Here is a 13150-nt window from a genome sequence, read left to right on the forward strand (position 1 = left end):
CGCAACTGTAAACATTTTTATGAATGAGCACACAGAAGTCTAAAATACCAAATGCGGTATTTTCCCGCACAGATTTTTTTTTACCGAACACACTTTTTTGAATGATAGCCATGGTGGATTATTCTGTGTTTTCCTTATGCCATGTGCAAGAGTTTAGGTCCACTTTAAGCGGGTCAATAATCTACATATTGCACATGGACCATCCAATCTTAATGGAGAAAATTCTCCTGGGTTCCAATAACCACTCCAATCCTACATGTTCATAATTACCCACAGACTAGTCCATATGTCCAGCGGGTTTGGAAATGTTTATATTATATGCTTCTGATATTTAAGGTAAAGGAAGAGAACTATTTTCTCTTTCTGATTTTACCGTGGTAGATGCAGTAGAGTGCTGTACCGTGTTAGCCATCAGTAAAAGCAAAACGTATTGATTCAGGATGATACCATTTATTGGCTAACTTAGAGGTAAATAAAAAGTAAGCTTTTAGCTAATAATAAGCCTTCTTCGGACTTTAGTTAAATACAGGAACTAAGTCCAAAGAATTAGCCGAAAACTTACTTTTTATTTACCTCTAAGTTAGCCATTAAAGTGTATCATCCTGATTCAAAACTTCTTGATTTTACCATATATTTTCTTACATGTATTATCTGCTTGGATGTACTTGCCTCAAATATGCTCCAATAAAAAATATATTTGAGTAAGACAGAAATATGTGCTTTAGTGGGTGCTTAGCCAAGTTATAATTCTATAACGTGTGTGTAATGATTGTGGGTTTTTATTTCCGTGGTCAGCGCACGAGATGCGCGCTGACACAGAGGAAATCGTCAAACAAGCGTATAATTAGATAGTACCCAGGTTAGGTGCAATGCACCAGTAGAGGGCAATTCCCACCGGCAGATGGAGCTGTGGAGTGCAGACGAGCACAGCCTCTGCACGGCCACAGATGCCAGATTGGAATTGTACAGATAAAGACAAAGTAGGGCACGATAGCCTTCTAAGAGAGAGAGCACAGAGACAGGATTAATGTGTGTCCCACAATCTAGTCGCCACCCAGCGACGGTGAACACACATCCGCAGAAACAAGAGTGGGAACGCAATCGCAAGAGATGCGATTGCCAGAAGTGACAGAAGGCAGAACAGAACAGAGCACGAGAGTAGCAAAGGCACAGCAAACAACAATGAGAAGATAAAGAAAATAACAAACGCTAGCTAAACGCGAACACCGCACTCATTCGCAACAGCGAACGCGTTTCTTCACGATCACCGCGCGTTAGGCGCCCAGTGATAAGCGTGTCACCCTAACTGACCAATGACACACAAACACAAGGTAGAGAACACTAACGCTTGCTAAACGGTTACCTCAACGAGCCTACAGCAAGCGTTCATATCAGACAAGACAGAAAGAAGGAACAGCCAGCAGCAACCGCAGCTCTGGCCTACACTCCCAGAGTTCAGAAGGAACCACCGCTGCTACCGCTAGAGCGAGTGCGATCCAGACAGACAAACAGATGGGGCTACCAGTAGCAACCGCTGCTCTGGTTAGCACCCCTAAGGCAGAATACAGAAGGAGGCACTGCCACTATCACTAGGGCGAGTGCGATCCAGACAGATGGAGCAGCCAGTAGCAACCGCAGCTCGGGCCTACACTCCCAGACAGACAGAATACAGAAGGAGGCACTGCCACTACCACTAGGGCAAGTGCGACCCAGACAGATGAACAGAAGGGGCTACCAGTAGCAACCGCTGCTCTGGTTAGCACCCCCAGACAGACAGAACGATTCCCTGTCGACCGCCGCTGGCGACAAGGCAATCGAGACACAAAGACTGTAGAGGCAAAACAGATAATACAATCCAACTGCACTAGAGGGAATGCCTAGTACAGTCCCAAGAATTACTCTAAGATAATCTTTAACAAACAGGCAAGGCTGACACTCTAGGAGTGTTTAGCAGTAACAAACAATAATGACCAGCAAAGGATTCTGGGAGAACATGGTATTTATACTGGCAGCCTTCAAAGGAGGCAGCCAGGCAATTTGCATAACAAATATATGCAAATTCCTCAGCAGCAGAGCAGGTCTGAAACTTGCAAAGGAAAGACAGGTCTCTTTTCCAGAGACCTGCAGCCCTCAGACTTAAGGAATGCTCAAACAGCTGTCTGTCTGTGCAGACAGCTGAGCGGACCATTACAGTGTGTTTTTCTGTTACAAGTCAAAAATAGGAAGGAAGTGGTAGAAATGAACACATATCCTTTCCCTTCTGTTTATTTATTTATTTTATTTACTTTTATATCTCTTCTGTTGAGTCTTTTTTGTCTTAATCAAATTGTAATCAAGATTGGGAAAATCAATGTAAATCCCCCTGGCAAAGAAGCAGTTAAACATTAACCCCTTTTTTACTGTGCCTGTTTCTTTCTGTAGAACTTAATCTGTATCTTTATTTTTTTTTTCTTTACTCTTCAAAATTCAGTAAAGGTTTGGGAACTAAATATGTAATCTTTTTCACATTTGCAGTTGTGCTTCTTACTGGAGTTCGGGTAATATGAGACAATAGCGGCAGGCAAGCTGCTCGGCTGCAGGAAGAGACACAGTGAGGATGCAGCATCACTGTACAGAGAATGGTCATTCCTCCATAAAAGGAGTTGTGGGAGGCTGCCTGAGTGACGTCACTTTATTCAAATAGGTCTGTTGTTGCAGTGCACTCTGGGAGTCGTTCTGTTCAGGCTAATTTTGATCTCTAAGGCTAATGTGTATTCACTGACAGCACAGCAGAATTTGCTGCTTTACGAGGATATGTAGTGTGTGAAAATAGAATTCAGAAAACATAATATTTTTTCAGGGTCTGAAATTGCTCTCTGTTGAGTAGGGAGTGTCCAAACCAGCAACCTCCCTGTGTAGGATTCCAACTCATACTTACCTGGCAGGGGAGACACCATGATCATGAAGGTGGTTCTCCCAGGGTGAGGCTCATCCATTGCACTCCGGGTGGGTTGACCCCTGCGATTTCCCCAAATGCGGGAAACTCGACTGCATAATTTGTGGTAGTGGGGGACTGCGTTCGCGCTTTCCCCTGATAATGCTTAGTTAATATCAGAACAATTCAATGTTATAGCAGTATAGGCAAGAAGTTTAGTGTCGTGATGATACCATTTATTGGCTAACTTAAAAGAATAAGAGTAAGCAAGCTTTCGGCTGTATAGCCTTCGTCAGGCTTCAATCTTGTTTGCTTACAACCTGATGGAACAGACTATATACATGCAACATCAAAAGGGGATACATAGATGTTTTTCAAGAATAAATACAATATCATTATAGGGAATCGTAAGATATGCAAAATTAATTAATAAATCTTGAATTCATTTAATTAATTGGCGCTTTATAAATAATAACTATTATTTAGTATCTACTGTATATAGCGCCATCTTCCACAGCGCTGTACAGAGTATATACATAGGGGATGTATTCATATTTAATGAATACTTAAAGAGAACCCGAGGTAGGTTTGAAGAATATTATCTGCATACAGAGGCTGGATCTGCCTATACAGCCCAGCCTCTGTTGCTATCCCAAACCCCCCTAAGGTCCCCCTGCACTCTGCAATCCCTCATAAATCACAGCCACGCTGCTGACAAACAGCTTGTCAGAGCTGGCTGTGTTTATCTCTATAGTGTCAGTCTGCTGCTCTCCCCGCCTCTTGCAGAACTCCGGTCCCCGCCTGCATCCCTTCCCTCCCTGCTGATTGGAGGGAAGGGACGGGGGCAGGGACCGGAGCTATGCAGGAGGCGGGGGAGCAGCTGAGACTGACACTACAGATGTAAACACAGCCTCACAGTACGGCTGTGATTTATGAGGGATTGCAGAGTGCAGGGGGACCTTAGGGGGGTTTGGGATAGCAACAGAGGCTGGGCTGTATAGGCAGATCCAGCCTCTGTATGCAGATAACATTCTTTAAACACACCTCGGGTTCTCTTTAAAGATTTTATAAATATTACATCTCATGTATTTACTATATATTAAATCCCCTTTATATTGTTACTATACAATTATTTTTATTATGTTTTGCAGTAATATGAAATTATACATTTTCAGCTCAGTTCAAGGAAAAACTGAATTCTTTATATATTTTTTTCTCATGCTCTGCTAAAGGTTTAGAAAGTTGTCATTTTTTTTGCTGCCTCTCTTTCATCAAAACGTAAAATAGATAGAATGTATTTTCACTATTTACATATAAAGTGCTGCTCTACTGGATACAAAAGTTAAAGAAATAAAATTTAATTTCACTATTTATACATGAGGTGCTGCTCTAGAGCCTAGGTTCTCAAGGTGTGGTATGTGTACCCCAGGGAGTACTTCTGATGGTTCCAGGGGGTACTCGGGCTTTATATACTAAACCAAGAATAACAAATTTAGAGTTTTAGAAAATGATAAACAACACCAAATTAGTATTTTGTAAGGATCCGCTCAGCTGGCTGCACAGGCAGTCAGCTGTTTGACCATTCCTCTAGTCTATGGGCTGCAGGTCTCTGGAAGAGAGACCTGTCTTTCCTTTGCCAGTTTCTGATCTGCTCTGCTGCTGAGGAATTTGCATACATTGGTTATGCAAATCACCCACCTAACTACTTTGTAGGCTGGCAGTATAAAACCCCATGTTTTCCCAGAGTCTTTGGCTGGTCATTCCTTCAGGGTTTGTTGCAACACTCCTAGAGTGTCAGCCATGCTATTTCTTGTCAAAGTTATCTTAGAGTAATTCTTGGGACTGCACTAGGCAGCTTCCCTAGTGCAGTTAGCTTGATATCTGTTTTGTCTGTATTGCCTCTCTGTTGCGATTGTCCTGTCACCAACGGTGGTTGTCAGGAAATCGTTCTGTCTGTCTGGGGTGCTAACCAGAGCAGCGGTCGCTACTGGTAGCCCCTTCTGTTAATCTGTCTGTCTTGTTTGGATCGCACTAGCCTCTAGCGGTAGCGGCTGTGGATCCTTCTGATCTTTGCTCTTGGAGTATAGCTGGAGCAGCAGTTGCTCCCTGCTATCTCATCTGTCTGTCGTGCTTGGATCACACTAGCCCCTAGCGGTAGCGGTTGTGGATCCTTCTGATCTGCTTTCTTGTTCCTGAACTCGGATCGCACTCGCTCTGATGGAAAGAGCAGTGGATCTTTCCTCTCGTATTCCTGTTTTCCGTTTGTCTGTCTTGTCTGATACGAACGCTTGCTGTAGGCTCGGTGAGGTAACCGTTAAGCAAGCGCTCGCGTTCTTTGTTTCGTGTTTGTCTGTCTGTGGTCAGTTAGGCGTGCTTGTCTCTGTTGCGCTTAACGTGCGGAGATCGCGCATAAACGTGTTCGCTGTTGTGAATGAGTGCAGTGTTCGCGTTTAGCTAGCGTTTGTTGTTTTCGTTATTTTCTCATTGTCGTTTGCTGTGCCTTTGCTACTCTTGTGTTCTGTTCTGCCTTGTGTCACTTCTGGCAATCGCCTCTCTCGTGATCATACTTTGTTTCTGCGAATGTGTGTTCACCATCGCTGGGTGGCGACTAGATTGGGAAACACACATTTAGCCTATCTCTGTGCTCTTCTCTTTAAGGGCTGTTCAGCCCCGCACTGTCTTAGATCTGTACAATTCCCATCTGGCATTTGTGGCTGTGCAGAGGCTGTGCTCGTCTGCACTCCACAGCACCATCTGCTGGTGGGAATTGCCCTCTGGTGGTGCATTGCACCTAGCCTGGGTTCACCCAATTATACGCTTGTGGAAGGTTTTCGCTGTGTCAGTGTACTCTCGTGCGCTGACCACGAAAACGATTCCGCAAACGTTACAGAATGACCAGCCAAACCGAAATTCCCAGGGCAGAGGGAACGTTCGATTTGCTTCAGATGTCATTGCCTAAGACAAAAGCATATGTGGATCCTATTATAGGTAGGATCTTACATTATATTAAAGCAGTTAAAAAATCTGTGCAAGTTCCCGATTCCAACCCATATGAAGATTACCTTGATACAGGGTTGTTTGAACCGCCATTTGCCTCATGGGAAATTGGGGCTTTGATGGAAGAATTTGACTTTGATTGGAAGGCTTTTTGCGATTTTTACATTGCAAAAAGCAAAGATGTTCTGAATGATTGTCTCGATTCTATGTACGATTTGATTGATTCTGATGAGTGTGACGAGTGTTTTGTGGATCCGGTGATTTGTGTGTGGCAGACTATTTTGGATGAATTGCACACACACCAACCAATTACTTCCAATAAAGAGACACCATTGTCATATGATTATTCCTGTCTTCCTGGGGTAATGCAAGTGAGTTTAAGCACTGTGCGACCTGAGATGAATGGGTGTGCCTCGTTTGTGGACACCTGCGTGAATTCTGATGGAGTTTCTTCTGTTTGTTTGGAGGTTGAATCTGTGCGATCTGATGCCCGTTTCTCAGATGTTCCTGCCGATTGTGATCGGCGTGAGTGTGTCAGTTTTGTCAATGATATGTGGGATCCCTTGTCATGTAAAAACAGATCTTCTTCTCCCAGTACTACTTTAAGATCCTCCATCTATGATCTTGCTATGGGGAAAATTCCCAAACTATGCAGTTTCAAGAGTAAGGTTAATATGATTAATAAAGTTTCTCATGTTGTTGTCACAACTTCTTCTTCTACTATTGTTCAGTATGAATGCTCAGACCTAGTCAGGTGTGAATGGGAGCCCCCGTTCCAGAAAAAGCAGCTCGAAGCGCTGGTGTACGAATTGGAGAATGATTCAAAGTCGTTTTGTGAGTACTACATTGCCAGAAGTGAGTCTGTCTTGAGAGCATGCATAAGTTCTGCTTCTGCCTTGAGAAAAGAAAAGGTGTGTGAATTTGACTTTGTGAGCCCGCTGATTTGTATGTGGAGGATGATTCTGAATGAACAGCGTGTACTTCACTCAGTTGATGATTGTAAAAGCACATTTTCAGCTGGCGTTTCTGAGATCCAGCAATCCAGCCTGGAGACCTCAGAATCCCTGTCTTCGAAATGTCTAGTTTCGCAATCGAATGCGATTTTGGATTCGAAAATTTTGCGTTCTGACTCCTCGGATTCGACATTGTTAGTCTAAGAGTGAGACAGCGCCTTGGGTTTGCGAATCTGATACTGAAGCATCTTTGCTGTGTCCAGAGAAGGTTTCTCTGAGCCTGTCCTGTACCATGAATGATAACATGATGTCCACTCGCATTGACATTTGTGAGTCCCTTTCTTGCCCTGAAGAAAGTACTGATTCTCCACCCTGTACTCTGGATGAGTCAATATTGCCTTGCTTAAAATCTCCTGCAGTGACCCTAGAGCAGGCTTTCTCAACCAGGGTTCCTCGAGTACTCTGCAAGGGTTCCTTGGCATTTTCCCCCATCGTGGGGGTAGTATAATAGAGCACATTATAATAGGTGATTGTAACGATTGTGGAACTTTCCCCGTGATCAGCGCACAACGCGTGTGCTGACACGGCGGAAATCCTCCACAAGCTTATAATTTGCAGGAACCCAGCAAAAGGTGCTATGCACCCGTAGAGGGAAATTCCTGTCGGCAGATGGCGCTGGGGAGTGCAGAGGAACCAATCCTCTGTACCTCCACAAATGCCAGACAGGAATTGTACGAAACGCAGAACGCAATCGCAAGAGAGGCGATTGCGAATGAGAAAAGGGACAGGTTGTATGTGTGTGCGCCAATCCAGTCGCCACCCCGCGACCGCACACACACAACAGCAGATATGAAAATAGGAACGCGATCGCGAGAGGTGCGATCGCCAGACGAGACACAAAGCAGATCAGGACAGAATACGAGGTTAGCAAAGGCACAGCAAATAATACAATGAGGAGATACGGAAAATAACAAACGCTAGCTAACCGCGAACACCGCACTCATTCGCAACAGTGCACGCGGTTATGCGCGGTCTCCACGTGATAAGCACAATAGAGACAAGCACGCCTAACTAACCATTAACAGACAAACATGAAACAGAGGACGCGAGCGCTTGCTTAACGGTTACCTCACCGAGCCTCCAGCATGCGGTCGTAGCAGATAAGACAGACACACGAAAACAGGGACAAGCGAGAGATAGGATCCACAGCACTAGAGAAAAGTGGCTAGCGCGATCCAGGTACAGAGTAGCAGAACAGAAGGATCCCCAGCGCTAGCGAAAAGTAACTAGCGCGATCCCAGGAGACAGAACAGAAGGATCCCCAGCGCTAGCAAAAAGTAGCTAGTGCGATCCCAGGAGACAGAACAGAAGAGATAGCTGGTAGCAACCGCTGCACCAGCTATACTCCAAGAACAGAGATCAGAACCATTTGCTGTCAACCACCATAGGGACAGGACAATGGCAACAGGCAAGACAAGACAGAACAGGCAATACAGATAATACAATCCTAACTGCACTAGGGAAATCTGCCTAGCGCAGATTCAGTAATTACTCTAAGCTGATGTTCAAACAGAGAGCAAGGCTGACACCCCACCAGGAGTGTTACATAGGACGAAATCCTTATGAACAGCGAAGCATTGTGGGAAAGACATAGTACTTATAGTACACGCCTCCAATGAATGTGGCCAGGCAATTTGCATGACAACGTATGCAAATTCCTCTGCAAGCACAAGCTGCAAAACTGACAGAAGCTCTTCTTTCCAGAGTCCTGCAGCATGCAAATCAAAACAATGGTCAAAAGGCTGGCTGCCTGCACAGGCAGCTGAGCAAATCATCACAGTGATACTTCAACAAAAAACACTAAATTGGGGGGTCAGGAGACAGTATAATGAGTGGTAGTGTAATAGGGGTAGTGAAATAAACAGCCACACATACTTTTAAAGACCATGCCTCCTCCAAAATAAATGCAGGGGTTCCTCGAGATCAAAACATTGTTTGCAGGGGTTCCCTGATATCCCAAAGTTATTTGCAGGGTTCCTCCAGGGTAGAAAGGTTGAGAAAGGCTGCCCTAGAGGCTCGTCTAGGTATTGCTACTATTCTCACCTGTTTCTCTGCTATTTTAGAATTGCAGTCTGGTTTGACTGTTATGGAGGATTCTGCCAGCAGTGAAACGAGACTCAGAAAATCAGAGCGTTTCACTAGGGGTACTTGTGATGTTTACTATGCTAGCGGGGTACTTGCAGGTACTCGGTGAGTACAGGATTTTAAAAGGGGTACATACCAATAATATGTTGAGAAACACTGCTTTAGAGCCTAGGTTCTCAACGTGCGGTACGCGTACCCCAGGGGGTACTTCTGATGGTTCCGGGGGGTACTCGGGCTTTATATACTTTACCAAGAATAACATAATTTAGAGTTTTGGAAACGTGTGTTTTTCTGTTACAAGTCAAAAATGGAAGGAAGTGGTAGAAATGAACACATATCCTTTCCCTTCTGTTAATTCAACTATGCGTTTTCTTTTATATCTCTTCTGTTGAGTCTTTTTTGTCTAAATCAAAATGTAATCAAGATTGGGAAAATCAATGTAAATCCCCCTGGTAAAGAAGCAGTTAAACATGAACCCCTTTTTACTGTGCCTGTTTCTTTCTGCAAAACTTAATCTGTATCTTTATTTTTTCTGAATTCAGTAAAGGTTTGGGAACTAGATATGTAATCTTTTGCACATTTGCAGTTGTGCTTCTTACTGGAGTTCGGGTAATATGAGACAATAGCGGCAGGCAAGCTGCTCGGCTGCAGGAAGAGACACAGAGAGGATGCAGCATCACTGTACAGAGAATGATCCCTCCTCCATAAAAGGAGTTGTGGGAGGCTGCCTGAGTGACGTCACGTTATTCAAGTAGGTCTGTTGCTGCAGTGCATTCTGGGAGTCGTTCTGTTCAGGCTAATTTGGATGTTTAAGGCTAATTTGTATTCACTGACAGCACAGCAGAATTAGCTGCTTTATGAGGATATGAAGTGTGTGGAAATAGATTTTAGAAAAAATAATATGTTTTTAAGGGTCTGAAATCGCTCTCTGTTGAGTAAGGAGTGTCCAAACCAGCAACCTCCCTGTGTATGATTCCAACTCATACTTACCTGGCAGGGGAGACACCATGATCATGAAGGTGGTTCTCCCAGGGTGAGGCTCATCCATTGCACTCCGGGTGGGTTGACCCCTGCGATTTCCCCAAATGCGGGAAACTCGACTGCATAATTTGTGGTAGTGGGGGACTGCGTTCGCGCTTTCCCCTGATAATGCTTGGTTAATATCAGAACAATTCAATATTATAGTAGAGATGGGAAGTTCGGATGTTTTCAATGATCCGGATGATTCGAATCGGATCATTGAAGAGATCCGGATCTTTGATCCGAATCTCGGATCATTTTACTACCGGAAGCATTCAGGGGGGGGTGAAATGACTAGCAGGACAGGAGAAGGGGAGGGAGTGGACACACAGAGAGAAGGGGAGAAGATGGACAGAGGGCAGGGAGTGGACAGAGAAGGGAGGAGGGACGAGCAGAGAGCAGAAATGTTTGCACGTAATACCCACATGCTGAAGTCATATGCTTTACATATATTTCACCTATATGTTCATCTGTACACTTTGAAAGAAAAGGTCGCACAGTGAAAGAAAGCATTCCCCGAAGATAAGTGCAGCTGTTTAGTGCCGAGTGCAGGAGGATTATATTGCCTTTCAATCACACTGTCTGCAAAGTTACTGAGCTGAGCCAAAAGCTTCCCATGTGTTCACTGTGCAGCACTACGGAACAGACAGCCTATAATGGGCAGCACGTTATAGCCAGTATGTGTACTCTACACATATCTGGCAGTGGCACCCATGTCCCCTCTCTCTCATCTACCTGTCCCTGCAAGGCTGCCTCCCTTCCAACAGAGCGATCCATCTCTGCTCTGCTTCCAAGACCCCGCTGCCCGCTGTGAGGGGGCGTGTCGCTCCTGGCCCCGCCCCTTTTGCGATCCGAATCACTCATTTTGATGATTCGGATGATCGACTCATAAAATAGATTCGGATCAAAGATCCGAATCGTTCATGATCCGGACAACACTATATTATAGCATTATAGGCAAGAAGTTTGGTGTCGGGATGATACCATTTATTGGCTAACTTGAAAGAATAAGAGTAAGCAAGCTTTCAGCTGTATAGCCTTCGGCAGGCTTCAATCCTGTATGCTTACATCCTAATGGAACAGACTATATACATGCAACATCAAAAGGGGATACATAGATGTTTTTCAAGCATAAATACAATAACATTATAGGGAATCGTAAGATATGCAAAATTAATTAATAAATCTTGAATTCATTTAATTGGCGCTTTATAAATAATAATAATTATTTAGTATCTACTGTATATAGCACCATCTTCCACAGCGCTGTACAGAGTATATACATAGGAGATGTATTCATATTTAAAGGAACACTATCAATACCCAAGTATTATAAAATGACAATGTACAAATAATGTCTAAGTAGCTGTGTACACATTTTCCTATTTTTCATGTTAAATATCAGAGGCAAAAGCTTTAACTAATTGTGTATAGGATTTAGCTCTATTGGGACAAATCATTCGCAAAGGGGTGTCTGCTTCAAAGCAGAGCCAGTGTTGTTTTTTGCATATCAGACTACAGAGTATTTTTCCCTGAAAGCCCAAAAAATATATGAAAAGCTGTGGTGTCACAGACAATTACAAGTTTAAGGGCTCGTTTCCACTATCGCGAATCTGCATGCGTCCAACGCATGCAGATTCACACATGTAATGCAAGTGGGTGGGCCTGTTTCCACTGTAGCGTTGTTGAGGTGCGTTTTTTTCAGCGTTTAAAAAACGCACAAAAGAGCCAACGGATTCGCCTGCGAGTGGAATGCATGCGAATCGCCGCTAATGTATTTAATAGGGAATTCGCATGCGGCTATGGTATGTGAATTCGCATAGGTACCAATGTAACTTCAAACAGGCAGTGACATGGTTAAATTCGCATATACCCTGACCTATGCGAATTGGCGGCAAAAAACGCATCCGCATGCTATTTCATCAGAGGTGGAATCCAGGCGATTCTGCACCGCAATAGTGGAAACGAGCCCTAAAACAAGTTACATTTGCTCTCCTGCAGACAGCTCAGAAACCTGCAGCTTCTTCTGAGAGCTTTCTCACACACAGTTACACACAGAGTTAACAGTGAGGGAAATCCCCCCTCACCTCATTAACTCTCCAATCAGAAATGAGCAGACTTGCCATCAGTTCACAGTGAAAGGAATTTGTTACAGTAAACAAAAGAGATAAGCAAATGAAATGTATACATCATTATTTACCAGCACTTCAGGAACTCTCTCTACTCAGGTTAAAAAACACATGTTAAACGATAGTATCCCTTTAATCAATACTTAAAGATTTTATAAATATTACATCTCATGTATTTACTATCTATTAAATCCCCTTTATATTGTTACTATAAAATTATTTTTATTATGTTTTGCAGTAATATGAAATTATACATTTTCAGCTCAGTTTAGGGAAAAATTAAATTCTTTCAATTTTTTTTCTCATGCTCTGCTAAAGGTTTAGAAATTTGTCATTTTTTTTGCTGCTTCTGTTTCATCAAAAAGTAAAATAGATAGAATGTATTTTCACTATTTACATATAAAGTGCTGCTCTACTGGATACAAAAGTTAAAGAAATAAAATTTAATTTCTATCACGCTGGTGCATGATGAGATAGCGTAACGTGAGGCAACTACACACAGATGCGTAACGTACAAATATACAAACAATAAGTATGTAAGGTCCTGACCGGTCCGTAGTCAACACAGAGATATCGAGGTACAGAGTCAGAGATATCGAGGTACAGAGTAATGAGGCTAATACGTAGTCAATATTCGAGCAGGGTCATACACAAGATCAGATGTCAGTCTAAATGTAAGGATGAGGCAATAACGTAGTCAGGGGCAGGCCGAGTTGGTAACAAATATCAGATAGCAGTGGTACAGAAGGACTAAACAGGAGCAAGGTCAAGAGGCAGGCAAAAGTCGGTACACAGATAATGTACAATGAGATGTTACAATAATAATAAGAATACTAGAATATTATGAAAATAATAAAGGTTGACTAACTGGAGTACATATATATTGTGCATCTACACAATGGCTATCATTCATAAAGCATTTCCGCATGCGGAAATGCATAAAACAGCTGACTTTACCGAACACTTGGCAAAGTCAGCATTCATAAAGGCTC

The 13150-nt window shown here is 43.3% G+C and overlaps 1 protein-coding gene and 2 non-coding genes across 6 annotated transcripts in view; 2 read left to right on the plus strand and 1 right to left on the minus strand.

Moving 5' to 3' along the window:
* Nucleotides 1-13150, minus strand: part of AGBL2 (AGBL carboxypeptidase 2) — a 182489-nt gene that overhangs the window by 47287 nt on the left and 122052 nt on the right. The gene's annotated exons all lie outside the window — the stretch shown is intronic.
* LOC137539318 (U1 spliceosomal RNA) lies at nucleotides 2910-3073 on the plus strand. Its single transcript, XR_011025013.1, has one exon. It is a non-coding gene; the product is annotated as a U1 spliceosomal RNA (small nuclear RNA).
* On the plus strand, nucleotides 9992-10155 carry LOC137539319 (U1 spliceosomal RNA). The gene has a single exon (XR_011025014.1). It is a non-coding gene; the product is annotated as a U1 spliceosomal RNA (small nuclear RNA).

The sequence above is a fragment of the Hyperolius riggenbachi genome, chromosome 11 (assembly GCF_040937935.1).
Source record: "Hyperolius riggenbachi isolate aHypRig1 chromosome 11, aHypRig1.pri, whole genome shotgun sequence".
NCBI classification, from domain to species: Eukaryota; Metazoa; Chordata; class Amphibia; order Anura; family Hyperoliidae; genus Hyperolius; species Hyperolius riggenbachi.